Source organism: Schistocerca serialis, chromosome 5 (genome assembly GCF_023864345.2).
Source record: "Schistocerca serialis cubense isolate TAMUIC-IGC-003099 chromosome 5, iqSchSeri2.2, whole genome shotgun sequence".
Classification (NCBI taxonomy): Eukaryota; Metazoa; Arthropoda; class Insecta; order Orthoptera; family Acrididae; genus Schistocerca; species Schistocerca serialis.
In genome coordinates, this window is record NC_064642.1 from 237,455,302 (window position 1) to 237,476,962 (window position 21,661).

Consider the following 21,661-nt stretch of genomic DNA (forward strand, 5'->3'; position numbering starts at 1 on the left):
CTACATCGTACGCACAATGGACCATCACTTATATGCAGACAGAATCTGCTTTCACCGCCGAAGACCACGGCTCGCCATTACATCTTTCAAATAATCCTCAGGCGCCAAAAGTCGACCGAGACACATCGCTGATGTGGCGTGGGTGGAAGGCAGGTAAGAGGAGTATGTGCCCGTAGTCGCGCTGCTAATAATCTGTTCGCAACAGTTCAGTGTTGAGACGTCTGGGCTCGCAAGCCCCCGTATCTGTACGATCTGCCACTGCTGCCCTTACAATACAACGGCCCTGGCGGTGGCTGGTGGGTGGGCGTCCAGAACCTCGTCTATGTTTGTGGGAACGTTCACGTGACCACTCATACCAGCATCGTTGCACAGCTGACGCACCACTTCCAGCTTCTCTGACAACCCTCCAAAGGACCATTCCGTCGCTAGCAGGCCACAATTTGATCCCTTTCAAACTCGGTGAGTTGGCTTAGGAAGCACGAGTGCGTCTCTGTGGTACGGTTGCTGGCTTGCTTCACACGTCTGCAACACACACAGACTTCTAGCCGTGAACATTCCCTATTAAAATGTAGACACAGATGGCGCTCTGCTAGCTAGTCCACTACGCTATCCGTTGGCAGACGATGTTGAAACTGTTATCAGAACATCTGCTAAACCTGGGTGGCATACGCCGTCGCTGCTGTTGTGGTCATCAGTACGAAGACTGGTTTGATGCTCCTCTCCGTGCAAGCCTCTTCATCTCCGAATAACTACTGCAACCTACATTGCCCTGAATCTGCTTACTGTAATCATCTCTTGGTCTCCCTATACGATTCCCCCCCCCCCCTCCCCCCCCCACCCACACACACACACTTCCCTCCAGTACTAAACTGGTGATCCCTTGATGTGTCAAAATGAGTCCTATCAACTGAGTCGTCCTTCTAGTCAGGTTGTGACATAAATTTCTTTGCTCCCCAATTCTATTCAGTACCTCCTAATTGGTTATATGATCTACCCGTGTAATCTTCAGCATTCTTCTGTAGCACCACTTTTCAAAAGCTTCTATTCTCTTCTTGTCTAAACTTTTTATCATCCATGTCTCACTTCCATACATGGCTATACTCCATACAAATACTTTCAGAAAAGACTTCCTGGCACTTCCGTCATCGGATCAAAATCGACGTCGTCTTTCCAGGTGTACTTATCGTATTGTATGCATTTGTGATTATTACGTCGTCATTTGTGTGTTTATGCAAAGACCACGTCATGTTAAATGGGATTTTGTGTAATACGTTGCTAAAATTATGCATGTTGGCTTCGATCAACCTGAAAACTGTATGTGGATTTTATTTGGAGAAGTGTTTAGACCGCGGTAAGATTTTAAACTGGGGAGATACATGCCGACTAGAGTTTGTTTACACCTCAGAACTCGTCATTCGACAGTACTCAAAAGCCAATATGGGAATTTGCTTAACATTTTAGCTGAATACCTGTAACAGTTTTATTCCAAGTGCGTATATTATTCAATGATTTCTGTGAACAGTCATATTTTCGTATTTTTATTTACTGTATGATTGTGTACATGAGATCTTATTTTCATTCCAGTCGTAATGTGTCAAGTTTTCTCCTCCTTTTTAAGAGTTTTTCGTCTCATTCTGGTTAATCTGAAATGTTGATATTAGTGTGCATGTGGGGTATAAACAGTGACCAATGAAGCAATATGAGAGTACTTAGTGTACCAGCAAATTCTGAGAATATTCTTTAACTTGTTTACGAATATGTATAAGGAATAATTCTAGACGACATAAACACCCCTTGCCTCATAAAGATGTCTGTAATAATAAAGCTGTATGTAGGAATTAATCAACTTTTTAATTGTTTATGCCATCACTGTGAAATGGCGTGTGGACGAATAAACCAAATAAATTTGTAGACGCGAAAACCGGGAACGCTGTGATGACGCTATTAGGTTTGAGAGTCTTAGAGCCAGGGTGATGAGAATGTATCTCTGCATCGTTACTGGATGAGCATTGCTTGTATTACAACTAAATCACAATGCTGCCCACAGGACTAACAATGCAACGTGAGCACCGTCTGTGGGTTATTAGGCTAATGAGCGGACTCAGTGCTTACCATACGACCCTAACAGGCTACACACACAGCGTAAGAGATCTGCACACCTGCGCCCAATGATCAACAAGAGCAGCTCCAGCATAGTAGCTGTCACGTATTACATCACTAACAGCATGAAATAAAAATCTTCTTCTTCGGTGTATTGCCTTACGGTTGGTGTTGTAAAATATCGTAATATTATAAACTGATTAGCGATGTTTGAGATTTTTGTCAGCGATTACAGTGGATCCTAGAGGCAATCTTTCGCGTGCAGTTCAAACTGCAATCGTCTTGTAGTTATACTATCTTGTTAATTAAAATTATAAAAGGAATTTCAATCCGATACAGAACCCCATTTCCTTCTTGTTTTTTAACTGTTATAGAAGATAGAGAAGTGTTATGCTACGACAAAATTTCTAATAATTTGAAATTCAATATATTTCGTTATTATTTATCAGAGATACTTTCGCAAAAGAGTTACTCAGTTAATATATTTAACTTGAGAATTTGAAGTTCGAAAAAATGGTGAAATTAAATATTTATTTCGTGTAATGTATTCATGAGCCTATCTGCAGTATCTGTTAACTGAGACGGCATTTTGGCGATAAGTAGAGCCTGCAGCTTCGCGATCTTTTCAAAGAAGAATTAGTGTATTAAATTACTGTCAGAACTACAAGAGCTATTAGGAAAGAAAGCTTTTCAATACCTTCGTTATAGAAGGCAACCTCTTGTGCTTTCCGACAATTTTCTACACTGGACTCCAACTCGTTATCTGCGCGGAAACGTTTTCTTCATAGACAGCGGTTCATTTTAGCAGAGATGTAAACCAGAAGGCTCCGAGTCCTGACTGTACGGTGGGTGATCAAACGCTTCCCATCGAAAACGCTGCAAGAGTATCCTCATTTCCCCTACAGTGTGCAGCCGACAACTGTCATGAAGAAGGATATGCATGACAGTTATATTATGTGGGGTTGGTTGAAAACAGGCGAATTCTCTCGGCGGGCACCCGTACTTCACGGGAGACACTTTTTCTGGGCATCTTTACGCGCTCACTGTGCGCTCAGAACTGGGAAGAGCGACGTGACGCTATCTACGGGCTGTAACATTATTTGATTGCCTTATCATTTTAAATCATTCACTAATCGAGTAGTCGCTCGGCAATAGCTACAGTTAGCAAATAATGTTGCGAGAATGTAAAAGGTGAACGACCTGTGACGTAACTTGTTTATTGTCGAAGCGCCGTCAGAGATGCAGTGAGTTACTGACTTTGAAAAGCACGGCGGGAGAAACGGACAGAAGAACACTTTTACACATTCTTTTGATGTACGAGATATTCTCGATTAACAGTTACTCAGTTAGTCATTTTTTTCTTCTCTTGTCTCTTGTAACTTGTGTCGGACGCGCATGTCTTGCCGCCATATTATTATCGTTAAAAATAATATTACTTTAGTGTAAAGTAAAAGTGCAATACTAAAAGTGCAATACTGCATAGTAGTAAATTTATTGTGCGACGTGTATGTGAAAACGTCAAAGGAATTATTTTCATTACGAGAAGAGAAGTGCCAGTCAAAACGGCATCCATGTTAAATCCTTCATTCCAGTGTAAGTTCATCTATTAATTGCCATAAATTTAGAGTTAAATGGAACTGGTGTATGGACTATTTATTTAATATAGAATCTATGTCTCACTTCTTCATGAAGTTATTTAATTTTCTTTGAGTTTCTGCCAAATAGAGAGTTCACAGTCACGAATTCTTTCGTCGAAATCGGACGGAAGTTGTATGCGGCGAAATATTTTCTCCGCGCCATATTCTACTGGTAAATGCATGATAAACTACGGTCCCTTAGCAAATTCATGTTGAGCTATCCAAAAATAATTATATTTTGAATAGGCATTTACTCTCCTCTGCAATGCATCTTCCGACTGATCAGACGATCCAACAAGAAACAGCCGCACACGGTCGGCGTTCGCAAATATATTACCACCGCTGATTATAGCTATATGCTACAGCACAAAAGTAAACACATTGTTATAATTAGCGGCTACGTACGGGGACATTTATAACTGTATGTTTGTGTATACGCATTACGTAAACATATCCTTATAGGGCATACTAGAGAAACTGACCAACACACCTGTGCAAAGCTTTACCGGATTTTCACCGTGGTTTCCAGTTCGCGACCGATCCTTCCTTACTTTCCGAATAATACTCCTACTTTACTGACGTCAAGCTATCAGATAGGATAGGTAGACATAACATCGTTTGCCGGCCGGAGTGGCCGAGCGGTTATAGGCGCTACAGTTTGGATCCGCGAGACCACTACGGTCGCAGGTTCGAATCCCACCTCGGGCATGGATGTGTGTGATGTCCTTAGGTTAGTTAGGTTTAAGTAGTTCTAAGTTCTAGGAGACTGATGTCCTCAGCAGTTAAGTCCCATAGTGCTCAGAGCCATTTGAACCATTTTTGAACATAACATCGTATATTTCTGCTTGAAAATACTCGACAATTCATAGTGCCCACCAGCCGCTCTCCACGTCCCTTTTGTCCTACGCCTCTACCCAACCTGCTGCTAAATTCGGCCATTTCTAATGTTATTCAGTATTTCTAGTGGTACAATATGCGTTAGATGAGTATGCGCCAAGCAAGATCCTAAGAGATGGACAAGAGATACCGTGGTACAACAACCGAGTTAGGAAACTGCTGCGGAAGCAAAGGGAACTTCACAGCAAACATAAACATAGCCAAAGCCTTGCAGACAAACAAAAATTACGCGAGGCGAAATGTAGTGTGAGGAGGGCTATGCGAGAGGCGTTCAATGAATTCGAAAGTAAAGTTCTGTGTACTGACTTGGCAGAAAATTCTAAGAAATTTTGGTCTTAAGTCAAAGCGGTAGGTGGATCAAAACAAAATGTCCAGACACTCTGTGACCAAAATGGTACTGAAACAGAGGATGACAGACTAAAGGCCGAAATACTAAACGTCTTTTTCCAAAGCTGTTTCACAGAGGAAGACTGCACTGTAGTTCCTTCTCTAGATTGTCGCACAGATGACGAAATCGTAGATATCAAAATAGACGACACAGGGATAGAGAAACAATTAAAATCGCTCAAAAGAGGAAAGGCCGCTGGACCTGATGGGATACCAGTTCGATTTTACACAGAGTACGCGAATGAACTTGCCCCCTTCTTGCAGCGGTGTACCGTAGGTCTCTAGAAGAGCGTACGTTACAAAGAATTGGAAAAGGGCACATGTCATCCCCGTTTTCAAGAAGGGACGTCGAACAGATGTGCAGAACTATAGACCCATATCTCTAACGTCGATCAGTTGTAGAATTTTGGAACACATATTATGTTCGAGTATAATGACATTTCTGGAGACTAGAAATCTACTCTGTAATAATCAGTATGGGTTTCGAAAAAGACGGTCGTGTGAAACCCAGCTCGCGCTATTCGTCCACGAGACTCAGAGGGCCATAGACACGGGTTCCCAGGTAGATGCCGTGTTTCTTGACTTCGCAAGGCGTTCGATACAGTTCGCCACAGTCATTTAATGAACAAAGTAAGAGCATATGGACTATCAGACAAATTGTGTGATTGGATTGAAGAGTTCCTAGATAACAGAACGCAGCGTGTCATTCTAAATGGAGAGAAGTCTTCCGAAGTAAGAGTGGTTTCAGGTGTACCGCAGAGGAGTGTCATAGGACCGTTGCTATTCACAATATACATAAATGACCTTGTGGATGACATCGGAAGTTCACTGAGGCTTTTTGCGGATGATGCTATGGTGTATCGAGAGGTTGTAAGAATGGAAAATTGTACTGAAATGCAGGAGGATCTGCAGCGAATTGACGCATGGTGCAGGGAATGGCAATTGAATCTCAATGTAGACAAGTGTAACGTGCTGCGAATACATAGAAAGATAGTTCCCTTATCATTTAGCTACAAAATAGCAGGTCAGCAACTGGAAGCAGTTAATTCCATAAATTGTCTGGGAGTACACATTAGGAGTGATTTAAAATGGAATGATCATATAAAGTTGATCGTCGGTAAAGCAGATGCCAGACTGAGATTCATTGGAAGAATCCTAAGGAAATGCAATCCGAAAACAAAGGAAGTAGGTTACAATACGCTTGTTCGCCCACTGCTTGAATACTGCTCAGCAGTGTGGGATCCGTACCAGATAGGATTGATAGAAGAGATAGAGAAGATGCAACGGAGAGCAGCGCGCTTCGTTACAGGATCATTTAGTAATCGCGAAAGCGTTACGGGGATGATAGATAAACTCCAGTGGAAGACTCTTCAGGAGAGACGCTCAGTAGCTCGGTACGGACTTTTGTTAAAGTTTCGAGAACGTACCTTCACCGAAGAGTCAAACAGTATATTACTCCCTCCTACGTATATCTCGCTAAGAGACCATGAAGATAAAATCAGAGAGATTAGAGCCCACACAGAAGCATACCGACAATCCTTCTTTCCACGAACAATACGAGACTGGAATAGAAGGGAGAACCGATAGAGGTACTCAGGGTACCCTCCGCCACACACCGTCAGGTGGCTTGCGGAGTATGGATGTAGATGTAGATCCTTCCACTCCTCCTCTTCCCTACAATCTTCCACTAACGAATATTACTAGAAGGCGATTTTTTCATAGTATACTGCCACCCATTAAACGTCTAACACCTTGAACGGTGACATGCAACAAACGTCAGATTGGCATGAAGAATACTGTACGCTTGTATATGCAAATGATCAGCATTTCAGTGCGCTGGTCACAGGAGTACTACGACACTGTCTATTCAGACCCGTCTCCGGTCTGCGTACAGCATCACAACGGATGTATCAGTGTCTGGGGACATCAAACACAACGAACGTTGCAGGTTTCCTCTGGTAGCCTCATACCGGCGCAGCACCTGGGGGACGGTATGAAATGCCTTTGTCTAGGAGACCGCATAGCACTTGGATTTTTGTAATTTCTTATACAGGGTGAATGGAAAAGAAAGAAAAGATTTCAATCGTTTATTACAGTCAAACCGTGAAAGATAGAAACATATTGCGCATGTCACTGTATAGAGAGATTCAAATTTTTGTTTTCGCACAGTCACTATACCTGACAGTCAACACGAGCACCATGGGTTGCTCGAGAAACTTAGAAACGATAATCCATTTCATTGTACACACGAATCAACAGGTCCCTGTTTACTGAACCGTTAGCTTCAACAGTTCGATTTATCAGCTCATGAAGAATAGCTGCCATGTGTGGGACCAAGACTCTGTTTTTTATGTTCCCCTATAGAAAAAAATCGCAAAGTGTATAGTTGGTGACCCGGGAAGCCAAAAGCAATGAACAAGATCTTGGGGTCTTTCTCTTTCAACCCATGTTGTTAAGTTAAAGCCGCACCTCATGATAATGATGAGTCGAGTCGCAGTCATACTTAAAAATGAGGTCATTGGGATCTTCGTGAAGATGAACAAACAACCAATTTTGCAGCATATCCAGGTATGACATGCTGTCACAGTTTCCACAGCAAAAAAGAAAGATCTATAAACTTTGTGAACAGAAACGTCACAAAAAGACATTCAGTTTTGGTGAGTCTCCTTTCAAGTTCGACGGCGACGCCAGGATTTTGTGTCGGCAGATTCTTATATTATGGCGGTTTACTTTATCCCATGGATGAAATTTCGATGCATCGGAAAAGACGAGTCGTTCGGAAAAAGTGTCCTCTGCCATATCGCGGAGAACTGAAACGCAAAATTCGTAGCTTCTGTTATGGTCACTGGGACTCAGTTGCTGGAGTTACTGCAACGTGTAAGGCTTTGTATGCAGGCGTCGTTTCAGAACACGTCATGCCGTCGCTTGACGATGTTGAAGTTCCTGGTCTGCCCGCACCGTGTCAGGGTATCTCGGATACGCTCGACGTTTTGATGAGACGTGCATGTGGACCAATGCTTTTCCCTTTGCACATGCAACCAACTTCAAAGAATTTCGCATTGCAGTCATAAATCTGCTTGTGCAGAGGCAACTTCTTGCCGAATCGACGGTGGAATTCACGTTCCACTTGAAGATTCCATTGACTTCGCTCGAATTCCAACACAAAAAGTTTCTTTTGTGGTATAGTTGTCATATTGCTACAAACAAACAACAGCGTAGCTGTGCCAGAACTTTGAACCTCCTCCGTCTAATGACACGCGCAATGTGTTTCTATCTTTTGTAGTTTGTCTAAAATAAATAACTGAAGTCTTTTCTTTCTTTTTGAATCATCCGGTGTGTATGGTACGGTATGCGAAGTTCAGAATTCAAATATTAATCTTCCCAAACAGTTCGATGCAACTCTCGTAAATTATGAGAGAATCGACTTTGAAGTTTGACGAATGTCTTTAATACCATAAAATAAGATATCTTTTTCTGCGATGGGCTGCGTGGCTATGTGGTAGAATGCTTGCTTGCCATCTAGGCGGCCCATGTTCGATTCATGGACATGGTAAATTTTTAAGAAAAAGTGCATGTTCGATGAGCATTTTTGTGAAGAGTAAAATACATAAAGATGAGAAAAATTTAATTTGTATTTTTAAAAAATTTAAAGCCTTTATTAACAAGCTTTCGTAAAAGATCTGTTATTAAGAATTTATCTTTTTCCATTTAATACTGGGTTTTATGTGATATATAATTAGAAACGAGAACTAGTGCATTTTTCGTAAAAATGACAGATATGTGTTAATTAGCATTTACTTGATGAATTTTATTTTTAAATGACATACGTGTACGAACTTAACGGAAGAAAACGAAAAAAAAAAAAATAATGACCGAAACGAGACTCAAAACAGCGATTGGCTCAAATGGTTCAAATGGCTCTAAGCACTATGGGACTCAACTTCTGAGGTCATCAGTCCCCTAGAACTTCGAACTACTTAAACCTAACTAACCTAAGGACATCACACACATCCATGCCCGAAGCAGGATTCGAACCTGCGACCGTAGCGGTCGCGCGGTTCTAGACTGTAGCGCCTAGGACCGCTCGGTCACCCCGGCCGGCACAACAGCGATTACCAGCGTCGAACGCTACCGACTTTTTCCACCTTTGCGTATTTTACACTTCACGGATATGCTTGTTAAACATGCACCTTTTTTAAAATAAAAATTGTATTGGCTGAGAGCCAAGCACATGCAGCCACCACGGCAAGCGACCATTCTGCCACTGAGTCGCGCTTCCTCTCGAAAAATCGGCCTACATTTAGCGTATTATTACTCGAATACTGTTTTAATATATCTTATACACACTGACTTCCAAGTCTAACGAAAACCTCGGCTGTATGGAGGGGGTAGTCACCCCCCGTTATCTTTCTAACCCACGGGACGCCAAACTACAGTGCAGTGTCAGCCATTGTTAAGTGAATGTTGTCGCTCTCAGCAGCCTTTATATCTCACAGATACTACAGCATACTCATAAGTATTTTAGCTCAGTCTACTATTTCCTTCTTAATTCTATTTATGTGCTTTTTCTCTATTTCAGTAAAACGCATGCTGACTATTAGTTTGTTCCACAACAGAACCAAAATGGCATAACAGAAACATTTTCTTGACTTGTATAATCCAGATGAAGTGGCAAGAGTCCACTAAATATTGTTGGACGGTATGGGTTAGGATAAAGTGCGTGCGGTCTGGAGCATCTTTATACGATTTGGAACAAGAAGACTGTGACATCGATGTGTCAGAGAACATTGAAGAGGGGGAGGAAGACTCGGAAACGAAGCAGAACAGCACAGACGTGAACTCTACTGAAGAAGAAGAAGAAGAAGAAAAAGTAGAGTTTCTGTGTTTGTCACCGAAAGCAGGGGAAGAAGGTAATAGGAACATTTACTTGGAAAACATCTCCTCAAGTCAACAGATGGAAACGGCCAAGCACAGGGTGACCAGATGTTATTGGAAAGGCCCGAAATATTAATAATATTATGAAAACATGGAAGAGTCTCTTTGAGATGACATAGTAGATATGATCGTTAGATACTCAAATCATCACACTGACAATATATGTCTATATTATTTACAGCCTAAGTTTGCACATAGTATTGAAAAACATGCCTTCATAGGCCATTTATACATGACAGGAGATTCTAAAAGAGCCAACGGCCTTGTCGTAGCGATAACACCGGTTCCAGTCAGATCACCGAAGTTTAGCGCTGTCGGGATTGGCTGGCATATGGACGGATGTGTGACCATCCGGGCTACCGAGCACTGTTGGCACGCGGAGTGCAAACAGCTCTTGTGGGACCAACTGAGAAGCTACTTGATTGAGAAGTAGCTGCTCCAATCACGAAAACTGACAACAGCTGGGAGAACGGTGTGCTGATTCATGCCCTGCATGTCCGCATCAGTGACGTCTGACGACGGAGGACGACATGGCGGTCGGTCGGTAACCGTTGGCCCTTCCGAGAACTGTTCGGAATGAGTTAAGGGCATTATAAACGTAGAAGAATCGATAATGAAGATTCCTGTGATAAAGATGGATTTGGCAAAGAAATCGTTTTTTAGAATGTCCCTTTTCAGATTTAGATCCTTATTGAAACTGTGAAGTTTATTGAGAGGAAAAGTAGTCTAGAAAGGAGAGCAGTAGACCGTTCAGCAGTTATTCCTGGTTTCTTTGAAAAGGTTTTATACAGCTGCAGAGCTTGCAACTGTGTGGGGAGTTGATGGCACAATTGACGAAAAGCTAGAGGCCTTTAGGAGCAGATGCCCATTCACTCAATATATTCTGTTAGAGCAACCAAAATATGGGATCATATTTGCAGTTGTAGATTCTAAATGTTTTATACCATTGGTCTGGAAATTTATCTTGGTAAACAACCTGCGTGGGCATTCCAATGTAATAACAAATCCACAGACATAGTTTAAAGATTGGATACTCCCGTAACTAACAATGGACGGAATGTGACGTTTGATAATCGGTGTAGTGATTTCACTCTACTTCAAAGCTTATCAGAAAAACGTCGCCTTTTGGGAACGCTAAACAAGAACAAAAGGCAGATTCCTAAAAAGATGAAAGAGGTGACAAACAAAGAGAACTTTTGCAGCCTTTTTGCATTCTGTAAAGAGGGAACGATGATTTTATACGTCCCATAAAGCAAAAGTAAAAAGAAAATTGTACTGCTCTTCTCAAGTTTACATTAGGTCAGTTCAACTGACAGAAATAATAGCGACAAGAAAAAGCCCGAAATGGTAACTCCTACTACGACCATAAGAATGGAATAGATATAGTTGACAAATTGCGCTCCACTTACAATGTCGCGTGGGATACTAGAAGGTTTCCGATGGTTATTTTCTTTCCGGTCATAAATATTACTAGAATCAATTCTCAATTTATTCATACGGGAAACGGAAACGGACCACTCAAACGTCGGCTGTTTTTTCGTAGAATCAGAAGAGAAATTATTGATAATCACTCTAGAAGGCGATCACTTATGCCTCGTTTACCTCGCCGAATTTCTACCAGACTTCGTGAAATTTCGTCTCAAAATCGACATCCCGTCTATACTCACGCTAATTCTGGGACCAAATAGGAATAGTGCAGATTTGTACTGATGAATGTATTGACAGGAAATGAACATAATGAAGAAGACTAAGACTACTTTTGTTCTTTGGACTTTATTATCCTTCACTATTCTCGTACTTAATCTTTGTTATTGCAGTATGCTTCTTGAAGTGTAAATATTCCTTCGTGGAGTTATGTTCCGTCTATGCAACTAACTGAAGACAAACTGCCTTCAATTAGCTGCATAGGCGGAACATAACTCCACGAATTTTGAAGCAACTAAGGAACGACGGAAATAGCAGAAAAAATGGCAGTAAATGCACCCACTCACTTTTTCGTTCTTTTACAAGATTTTACTAACTGTTTTGTAGGGTTGTGGCTATTAAAAGGACAACTTTTTCTGTGATTTGAGGATGACCTATGAATTCTTACGGTTTAGTTTAAAACTCGGATTTTTCGTGCTACGTCTTAGAAGAGGAGGCCACGACTTCGGGATCACGGATTTACTTCTAACTTTGTACACCCCCAGTAGGCCATTAGAACAACATAACTTGCAAGGAGTAAGGTGCAGTACTCTGGCAATTCCGAGAAAATCGCAAGAGAATTTTTACGCATCTATCACGTAACTGATGTATCTGTGCCGGCTGTTAAAAGTGGTCAAGTGGTTAGCGTTCGAGGTTGCGAAAATGAACGAGCATGAGGCGAGGGTTCAAATCCTCCTCAAACATTTATGTCTATAGTACTAATATAAATTCAGTGATATTCAAAAATTTGCACCCACTCTATTCGTTATTGCTACATTAGCAACGCCTGACCGCTACTCAGGTTAACTGCCAAATGGGGCCTGCCTCTGTGTCTGCAGGTCGAAGCTTCGAAGTGCAAAGTAGTTTCGGGTACCTAGTCAGATTGTATGTATAACGGATTTCGCAAATCACGACAGGCATACATTTTCAGGACAACTCTATGCGTTTCTTTATTTACTTGTCGACAGTTACATATATGTTTGTTCTAATAATTAAATTTAATTAAAAATAGTGAGTAGTCAGATAAAATTGAATTTCACTACAACTTCGCATAAATACTCATGTTTTTCAATTATATTACCTCTCAAATGCCATATAAATTAAATAATATGACCAGAGATGAAAAAAAATATAGGTTAAAATTAACTGCGTGTGAGAGTCGAACTGTCGCCGCATACACGTTCGTCTTACACAGCTCGAATGCTAACCACTTGACCACCACGAAATCTAACAACTAAGTACCAACGCACAGATACATCCGTTACGTAATAGACGCGTAAAACTTCTCTTGCAATTTTCTCGGAAGCATCAGAGTAGTGTACCTTACTACTTGCACACTGAAGGTGTACAAAGCTTGAGGTAAATTTGTGATCCCAACAGCGTTGCCTCCCATTCTTAGTTACAAATGTCGACAGCATTTAAGTTATGGCTACAAGAATGAACCACGGATGGAATGTCATTGATATACAACTAGCAAAGGAATGGAGCATGGACTGAACCCTGTGGGACTGCAGTGAACACTCGTTTCCACGATGACTTTTCTGGCTCACAGACCTTTCGTTGGCATCTGTTTTTGAAGTAGTTGTCAAACCAAACTGTTGCACTTCGCCGGAAAAGTTTGAAAATTCATATAATACATCCTGAAACAGAACTGCATCCTCTGGCACGGCCTACGACAGCCAGCAGAAGTTTCTTCCCTTTGCCAAACAGCCCCTCCTCACTGATCGCCCAGCGACCAGCAGACAGAACAGGACAGGACAAGACGGGGCACAGAGTCAGCGTTCAGCCGTGGCTTCAGCACGCAGCCGAATGCTCTGCCGCTAATTTCCTGCCGCGCAGGTCGGCCGCCGAATCCCCGCCTAATGGCACCCACGTCACACACACTCGCCGCCACCGCTTTGCCGCGGAATTCCTGCCTGCTCTCTACTGGCCGTCTCTGGTTATAACGCCACCAACAGGCACCGCCTTGTGTTCCGCGAGATTCGTTAAATGTGTTTCACCGTCGTGTTTCGCCCCACACCACATTTTAGATTTTCTGTTCTGTTGAGCACGGTATTCGTGTAAAATACGTCACACACTCACTCGTGAATATGAGTTCCTGTACTAACATCCTAAGACTCAATATACACTAACCCACGCGATAAATCTTCTCTATGTTATACTTCAGAGCTTTCTTTTATAAAAGATGGTTCTCCGTTTTCGACCAAAAAACTGGAAAATCTTTATTATGCTCAATTTTGTTTCGACACCATGTGGCAGACATTAGAGTTTAAAATGATGGTGGACATGTAATATACCTCATTTTAAATTCGAAAGTCTGCCTCATAATAAATTATCCCAACTGGTTGTAGCATAGTCTACATCTATACCTCGCAAGCCATCATATGATGTGTAAGATAAGGTAAAGTTCCACGTTCGGGTCCGACCGATCGCCATGTCATCCTCTGCCAGTGGCGTCATTGGGTGTGGCAGGGATGTGCATGTGGTCATCATACCTTTCTCTTGTTCGTTGCCGGGTCTCTTGACCTTCAAACCGCTAACAATAGGTAGAGTAGCTCCAAACTGACCCCACACCAGTCCTCCCACGAGGGAAAAATCCGTGGCAGTACTGAGAATCGAACCCGCGTTCCTCAAATGGCTGTAAGCCGCCCAATCACTCAGCTACGGAGGCGGTCGGCGTATGGTGAATGGCGGAGGATAATTTGTGTACCACTATCATGCAGTCCCTTTCCTGTTGTAGTCGTGAATTGAGCACGGGCGCGATTGTTGATAAGCCTCCGTGTGATCTAGAATCGCTTTAATTTTACTTTCGTGGTCATTTATCGAGATATACTTTGGAGGAAGGAAGATATTGGTTGACTTTCCTAGGAAAGTACGCTCAGTGAATTTTAAAACAACGCCTGTCTTTTAACATGTGCTACTGGAATCGGATGAAAATGTCCGTGACAGTTTCGCGCTTAATGGAGAACCTGCGACGAAATGCACTGTTCTTCCGTTCATCTCTATTTCGTCTATCAATCCCATCTGGTACGACTGATCCCAGACTGATGAGTCTTATTGAGGAATTGAATTTTTTTCTGTAAAAACTACTGAAACTTCCAGTGTTTTTAAAGAACGGCATCATGCAACGACCAAAAGCTGGTGCGCTGTGGATTTATTTATGAACAACCAGAGTCGTTTAAGCGATCTTCCAACTCACGGATAGCATTACATCAGCTTAAACGAAAGTTCCTTGGCGTGAAGTACATGATTATCAGCTGCAGCATTTGGTAATAGTATGTGTATCCATTAACACATACATTTTCTGTTAGTCACTTATTGCACAAACTGACTAACTGCCCATTGCAATGTGCATCGTCTAACCCCCATACCTATGAATAATTAGACCATCGATTTCGAATTGATAGGAGGAAGATGCCGGATAGCAAGTATGCAAGATGATGAATCTGCAGCCATAAGCGGTGTGATAATAGGGGTGCGTGATCGAGTAAGAGCAATGACCTGCCTTCTGGTTCTGTGTAGTCGTAGTCTGTCCGCTCATCCTCTTCCTGTCAGCATCTACCTGCCCTTATCCGGTGTACAGTCGTTCTTAGGCCGGGCTCCAACTGGTACAGTTACTATCTGTAATAGCCTAACCCAACTCAAGGAGGGAGTCGTATACTAACAAATAAATACCACGCTAATCTGGTAAGCCGCGCGGTATTAACCGAGTGGTCTAGGCCCTGCAGTCATGGATTGTGCGGCTGGTCCCGGCGGAAGTTTGAGTCCTCCCTCGGGCATGGGTGTGTGTCTTTGTCCTTAGGATATTTAGGTTAAGTAGTGTGTAAGCTTAGGGACTGATGACCTTAGCAGTTAAGTCCCATAAGCTTTCACACACATTTGAACATTTTAATCTGTTAAACAGACGCTATTCTATTGAGACCCTACATCTTTTGATTAGTTTCGTTTACGGTAACAACAAGACAAGAGCAAAGACACAATTGTCATGGATCAGAATATCTGGACCCTATACTATAGCCGCTAATTCCGCTAAATACGACTAACATTTAAATTTTACTCACTGGCGACGCAAGTGTTGGTCCGTTGATTATTCGGGGGAAGGGACCAAACAGCGAGGTCATCGGTCCCATCGGATTAGGGAAAGAAATCGGCCATGCTCTTTCAAAGCAATTATCCAGGCATTTGGCTGAAGCGATTTAGAGAAATCACGGAAAACCGAAGTCAGGATGTCCGGACACTGGTTTGAACCGTCGTCCTCCCGAATGAGAGTCCATTGTGCTAACCAGTGCGCCACCTCGCTCCGTCGACTCAAGAGTGAGATTACAATTACACTGCTGCCACAGGGAACTTTGAAACTTTTTTAGATACAGCACTGTGCAAGTTCACAAAAGGATAATAAGCATCGTCTAACTTACCAGCTGCAAGGTGAGGGATGACGAACGATGTAACATAAACTTTGTCCATCTGAGATACCAACGGCTAAGAGTGTAGGTGTTGTCACAAACAAAAACACCATTTACAGCTTTTTCTTATGAGAATGTTCATATTTTTACTTTACATGAGGTGACAAAAGTCATGGCATACCGATATGCACAGATACAGATGGCGGTAGTATCGCGCACGCAGGGTACACTACTGGCCATTAAAATTACTACACCACGAAGATGACGTGCTACAGACGCGAAATTTAACCGACAGGAAGAAGATGCTGTGATATGCAAATGATTAGCTTTTCAGAGCATTCACACAAGGTTGGCGCCGGTGGCGACACCTACAACGTGCTCACATGAGGAAAGTTACCAACCGATTTCTCATACAAAAAACAGCAGTTGACCGGCGTTGCCTGGCGAAACATTGTTGGGATGCCTCGTGTAAGCAAGAGAAAGGCGTACCATCACGTTTCCGACTTTGATAAAGGTCGGATTGTAGCCTATCGCTATTCCGGTTTATCGTATCACGACATTGCTGCTCGCGTTGGTCGAGATCCAATAACTGTTAGCAGAATATGGAATCTGTGGTGTCACCGCCAGACACCACACTTGCTAGGTGGTAGCCTTTAAATCGGCCGCGGTCCATTAGTATACGTCGGACCCGCGTGTCGCCACTGTCAGTGATAGCAGACCGAGCGCCACCACACGGCAGGTCTAGAGACTTACTAGCACTCGCCCCAGTTGTACAGCCCACGATCATAGCAATGGTTCACTGACAACTACGCTCTCATTTGCCGAGACGATAGTTACCATAGCCTTCAGCTACATTTGCTACGACCTAGCAAGGCGCCGTATTCAATTGATATTTATTATGTGAAGCATGTATCATCAAGAGCGATGTTCTACAATTGTGGATTAAAGTTAAGTATTATATCAACTACGTACTTTATTTGCAATTCTCAAGATATTGTCCTGTTCCAGACCTCGCACCAGTCAGCGTGTAATTAAACGCGTGCATTTCGGCCTCCTCTAGAAACACAGTGTTGGCTCTTCTGCCAACACTACAAATTGGCGACGAGTCTCAAAAGGGTCTTCTTTTTTCTACTTGCTTAATTTACTTGTCATGGCTTCGCCACAATCTCCAGATGTACTATCCGAATTTTATCGCTTGCAGAATTAGCTGACGCAGACATTATTGGATGCCCTTGGACAACTCGTCCAGGGTCAACGTGCAATGCAAACCGATGCGGCAGCCGGCGCTCCACCGCTACCGCAGCCACAACACGCAGTTGCACCACCTTTTCGTCATTTCGATGCGGCACTGGAATGCTGGACGGAGTGGTCACGCCAATTTGGATTCCATCTCGCCGCCTACAGAATTAAAGGTAACGAGCGGCAGCCTCACTTATTGGCGTGTGTAGGGGTGCAGACGTACTGTGTGATAGTGAAATTATTTCCCCACCGTGACGTAGCAACTCTGTCCTACGAAGAAATTTTGTCTGCATTAGATGCATATTTCAAGGAATCAGTCAATGTCGTTGCAAGAAGGTATACGTTCTTTCGTACAAAACGTACAGCCGGTCAAACTAATCGGGAGTGGGTTGCAACTTTGCAAGGCCTTACAAGGGATTGTGCTTTTGAGTGTGAATGTGGACTCCCTTATTCAGATACTATGGTACGTGATGCAATTGCACAGAACGTTTCTGATGTTCGTATTGAATAAGGGAACAAATTTTGAAACTAGTCAATCCCTCCATTCAACAAGTGATAGACATATTGGATAGGCAAGACACACTTGACTTTGCTCAGGAATCATTTGCAACTTCGCCAGCCGTGTGTCACGTTAACCGGCCTGCTGGGCGAGCTGCACGGAACGGTAAACAGCCCTCGCGCCCGTCCGCGCAGCTGCCGCCATACTCTCCAAAACGTGTGCCGAGCCAGCACGCAAATGCAGTGCTAAAATCATGCCTGCGGTGTGCAACCAGACATTCGCGTGAGAATTGCCCGTCACGCCAAGCTATTTGCTTTTTCTGTAATAAAAAAGGACATTTTCTGAGTGTTTGCCAGAAGAAGCTCAGATCGGACACTCACAACCATTCCAGGCCCTTTGCTTCGCGCCGGAATCGGAATCGAACCAAGAATACTCAGGCTCGTGAACCTTCGCCCATGGACATTCATGTAGTTAATTCCACTCCGCCCAGTGCCACTCTCTCTAAAAGTGACTGTGTGCATCCCACAAAAAGTGTGCGTCGACGTCGCCGGAAATCACGTCAAGTAGCAAGTGATTCTGTACCAGTGTCTGTTCAAATTTCACGAGACAGTCGCTCTTGTCGTCAGCAGGACAATATGCTTTTTGTAGACTTGGGCATTCATGGCAACATGATCCCATTCCAGCTCGATACCAGAGCTGCAGTTTCATTGATCAATAAAGACACGTACAAACAACTGGGCACACCTCCGTTGCGTGCTGCTAATGTTAAGTTAAATAGTTATTCAGGTCAGAATATCCCTGTGTTAGGACAGTGCAGCCTTCTTGCAACATACAAGGGACAAACAAAACTTGTGTCATTTTACGTCCTTCGTTCTTCTTCTGCAGTGAACTTGTTTGGTTTAGATTTATTTCAGTTGTTTAACTTGTCTATAGTAAATCAGGTCCTATCAGTGGACCAGACTGTGCCTTCCACCAGTGTTTCTAGTCTATGTGAAGAATTTGCAGACATTTTTGCACCGGGCCTTGGTTGCGCTACGACCTATAAAGCACATTTGGAACTGAAAGTAAACGCGCAATCGAAATTTTTCAGAGTGCGCAATGTTCCCCACGCATTGCGTGATGAGGTCGCAAGAACATTCCACGAATTGGAATCACAAGGTGTGATTGAACGTGTGCAGGCTTCTCTCTGGGCATCACCCTTAGTAATTTCGCCAAAACCTTCCGGAAAATTGAGACTTTGTGTGGACTTCAAAGCTACAGTGAATCCACAATTAGTGATTGCAACTTATCCTTTACCCCGCCCGGAAGATCTTTTTGACAAACTGTGCCGGGGTAAATATTTTTCGAAGTTGGACCTAGCAGATGCGTACTTGCAAATGCCAGTGGACGACGAATCCCAGCGCGTCTTGGTGGTTAACACGCATCTGGGTTTGTATCGATTCAAAAGACTGCCATTCGGGTGTGCATCCGCCCCTGCATTGTTTCAGCAATATCTGCAAACTGTTCGTGCGTCGGTCCCTACTGCAGCGAACTATCTGGACGATATTGTGATCTCCGGAAAGACGGAAGAAGAACATTTAGCCAATCTCAGGACATTATTTCAAGTCTTGCGACAAAATGGTCTTCGCTTGGGGAAGGACAAATGTGTGTTTTTTGCTCGGGACTTACCATATCTGGGCCACATACTCAATGCCCAAGGCATACATCCCAGTCCCGAGCACCTCCGTGCCATACAAGACTTGCCTTCGTCGCAGAATTTGAAGCAGCTACAGAGTGTGCTGGGTAAAATTAATTGTTACAACCGATATATTCCCCATGCCTCTTCCATTTCAGCTCCGCTTCATCGCTTACGCCGTAAAGGTGTTCCGTTCGTCTGGACGACGGAATGCGAACGCGCCTTTCGCCAGTTGAAATCGGCGTTGCTTTCCAATACTTGCCTTACGCCATTCGATCCCCGGAAGCCCCTTTTCTTGATGGTGGATGCATCGGATTTCGGGATCGGTGCTGTGCTTGCGCACAAAAATGGATCGCACGATCGCCCTATTGCCTTTGCGTCCAAATTGCTTTCGTCTGCGCAACGAAATTATTCACAGATAGAGAAAGAAGCCTTGGCTCTCGTATTTGGTGTTACTAAGTTTCATGATTTCTTGTATGGTCGCCACTTTACCATCATCACAGACCACAAACCTTTGACATCGCTTTTTCATCCGAACAAGCCTGTACCTCCACGTACAGTGCAGAAATTCATTCGCTGGTCTATTTTTCTCTCGCAGTACCGCTACGATATCTTGTATCGGTCCACTGCTAAGCACGGAAACGCCGATGCGTTGTCCCGTTTGCCTGTTGCTGAGGATAGAGCATTCGATTCGTCCGAACTGGCTTGCATGTTCATTGATGCGGAAACCGATGACGTGGTCGAATCGTTTCCGATTGATTTTCGTCGTGTAGCTACAGCCACAGCTGCTGACTCTGTGCTTGCTACCGTTTTGCGTTTTGTTGCTACGCAATGGCCCTTGTCGAAATCACGGATCGAGGATCCGTTGGTTCGCCGATTTTTTGCTCACAAGGAGAGACTTTTTGTTCGACGTGGTGTTTTGCTGTTGCGTTCTGATAATGATCAGTCCAGGGTCGTGGTCCCTCGTTCGTTACAGTCTTCTGTCTTACGGCTTCTCCACCAAGGACATTGGGGTATAGTGCGCACGAAACAACTTGCTCGTCAGCACTGTACTTGGTTCGGAATCGATGCTGCGATTACGAAAATGTGCTCTTCTTGCATGGCGTGTGCCAAACAACAATCCGCACCACCGTGGAAATTCTTTGCATGGCCGAAAGCCACTTTCCCTTGGCAACGCGTACACATCGATTTTGCTGGTCCATTCTGGAATGCTCGATGGTTGGTTGTGGTCGATTCTTTCAGTAATTTTCCTTTTGTTGCCAAGATGCTTTCCACGACGTCATCTGCCACCATCCAAGCGTTATCCGCTATCTTTTGCATTGAAGGTCTTCCACAGACTATTGTTTCCGACAATGGAACACAATTCATGTCCGCAGAATTTCAGTCATTCTGCAAGGCCAATGGTATTCAACATCTGACATCCGCGCCGTTTTCGCCTCAGTCAAACGGTGCCGCTGAACGATTGGTCCGGACTTTCAAGTCACAGATGTTGAAGTTGAAAGAGTCGCATTCTCGGGAGGACGCGTTGTTGCTCTTTTTGTCATCGTATCGCTCTCAGCCCCGAGATGGTCGCTCGCCGGCTGAGTTGCTCCACAGTCGTCCTCATCGAACCTTGATGTCTTTGCTGCACCTGCCGCATCAGGTTCCTGTGCAGCGGCAGACTCCTGCTTTTGCTCCACGCGACGTTGTATTCTATCGCCACTTTTGCAGTTCACGGCGTTGGCTCGCAGGGCGCATTCTTCGCTGCCTCGGCCGCGCTATGTATTTGGTTTTGGGGGCCTCTGGTGAGGTGCGTTGGCATCTCAATCAGCTGCGCCTCTGTCGTCGCACGGGTTCTGCCGCTCCCCGTCTGCTTTCAGCGATGGTGCCGTCCGATCAGCGCCATGGGGACCCATCTACTGGCTCGCCTCATCCCCACGTGTTACTGACGCTGCCTTCCATTTTGCCCCATGGAGACGCGCCGCCGCAGCCGCCGCCGCCTGTTCTTCCGCCGGCGCCGCCCGCCTTGGACGCTTCGCTGCAGCCGCCAAGCGCCTCCCTGGGTCCCGCGCCGCCGATCGCTTCCCGTGACCAGCTGTCCTCCGACATGGACCTCTTGCCCGCTCCGGACCACATGTCGTCTACGCCCGTCGGGTACCCCGACGCGATGGAGGTCGACCCTTCGGCCCCTCCTGTCTCTTTACGGGCGCATACACCGCATGTTGGC

The 21,661-nt window shown here is 44.1% G+C and overlaps 1 protein-coding gene across 2 annotated transcripts in view; it reads right to left on the reverse strand.

Annotated features, from left to right (window-relative positions):
• The window catches only part of LOC126481064 (neural proliferation differentiation and control protein 1), a 1,141,454-nt gene that overhangs the window by 52,498 nt on the left and 1,067,295 nt on the right, over nt 1–21,661 (reverse strand). The window lies entirely within an intron of this gene.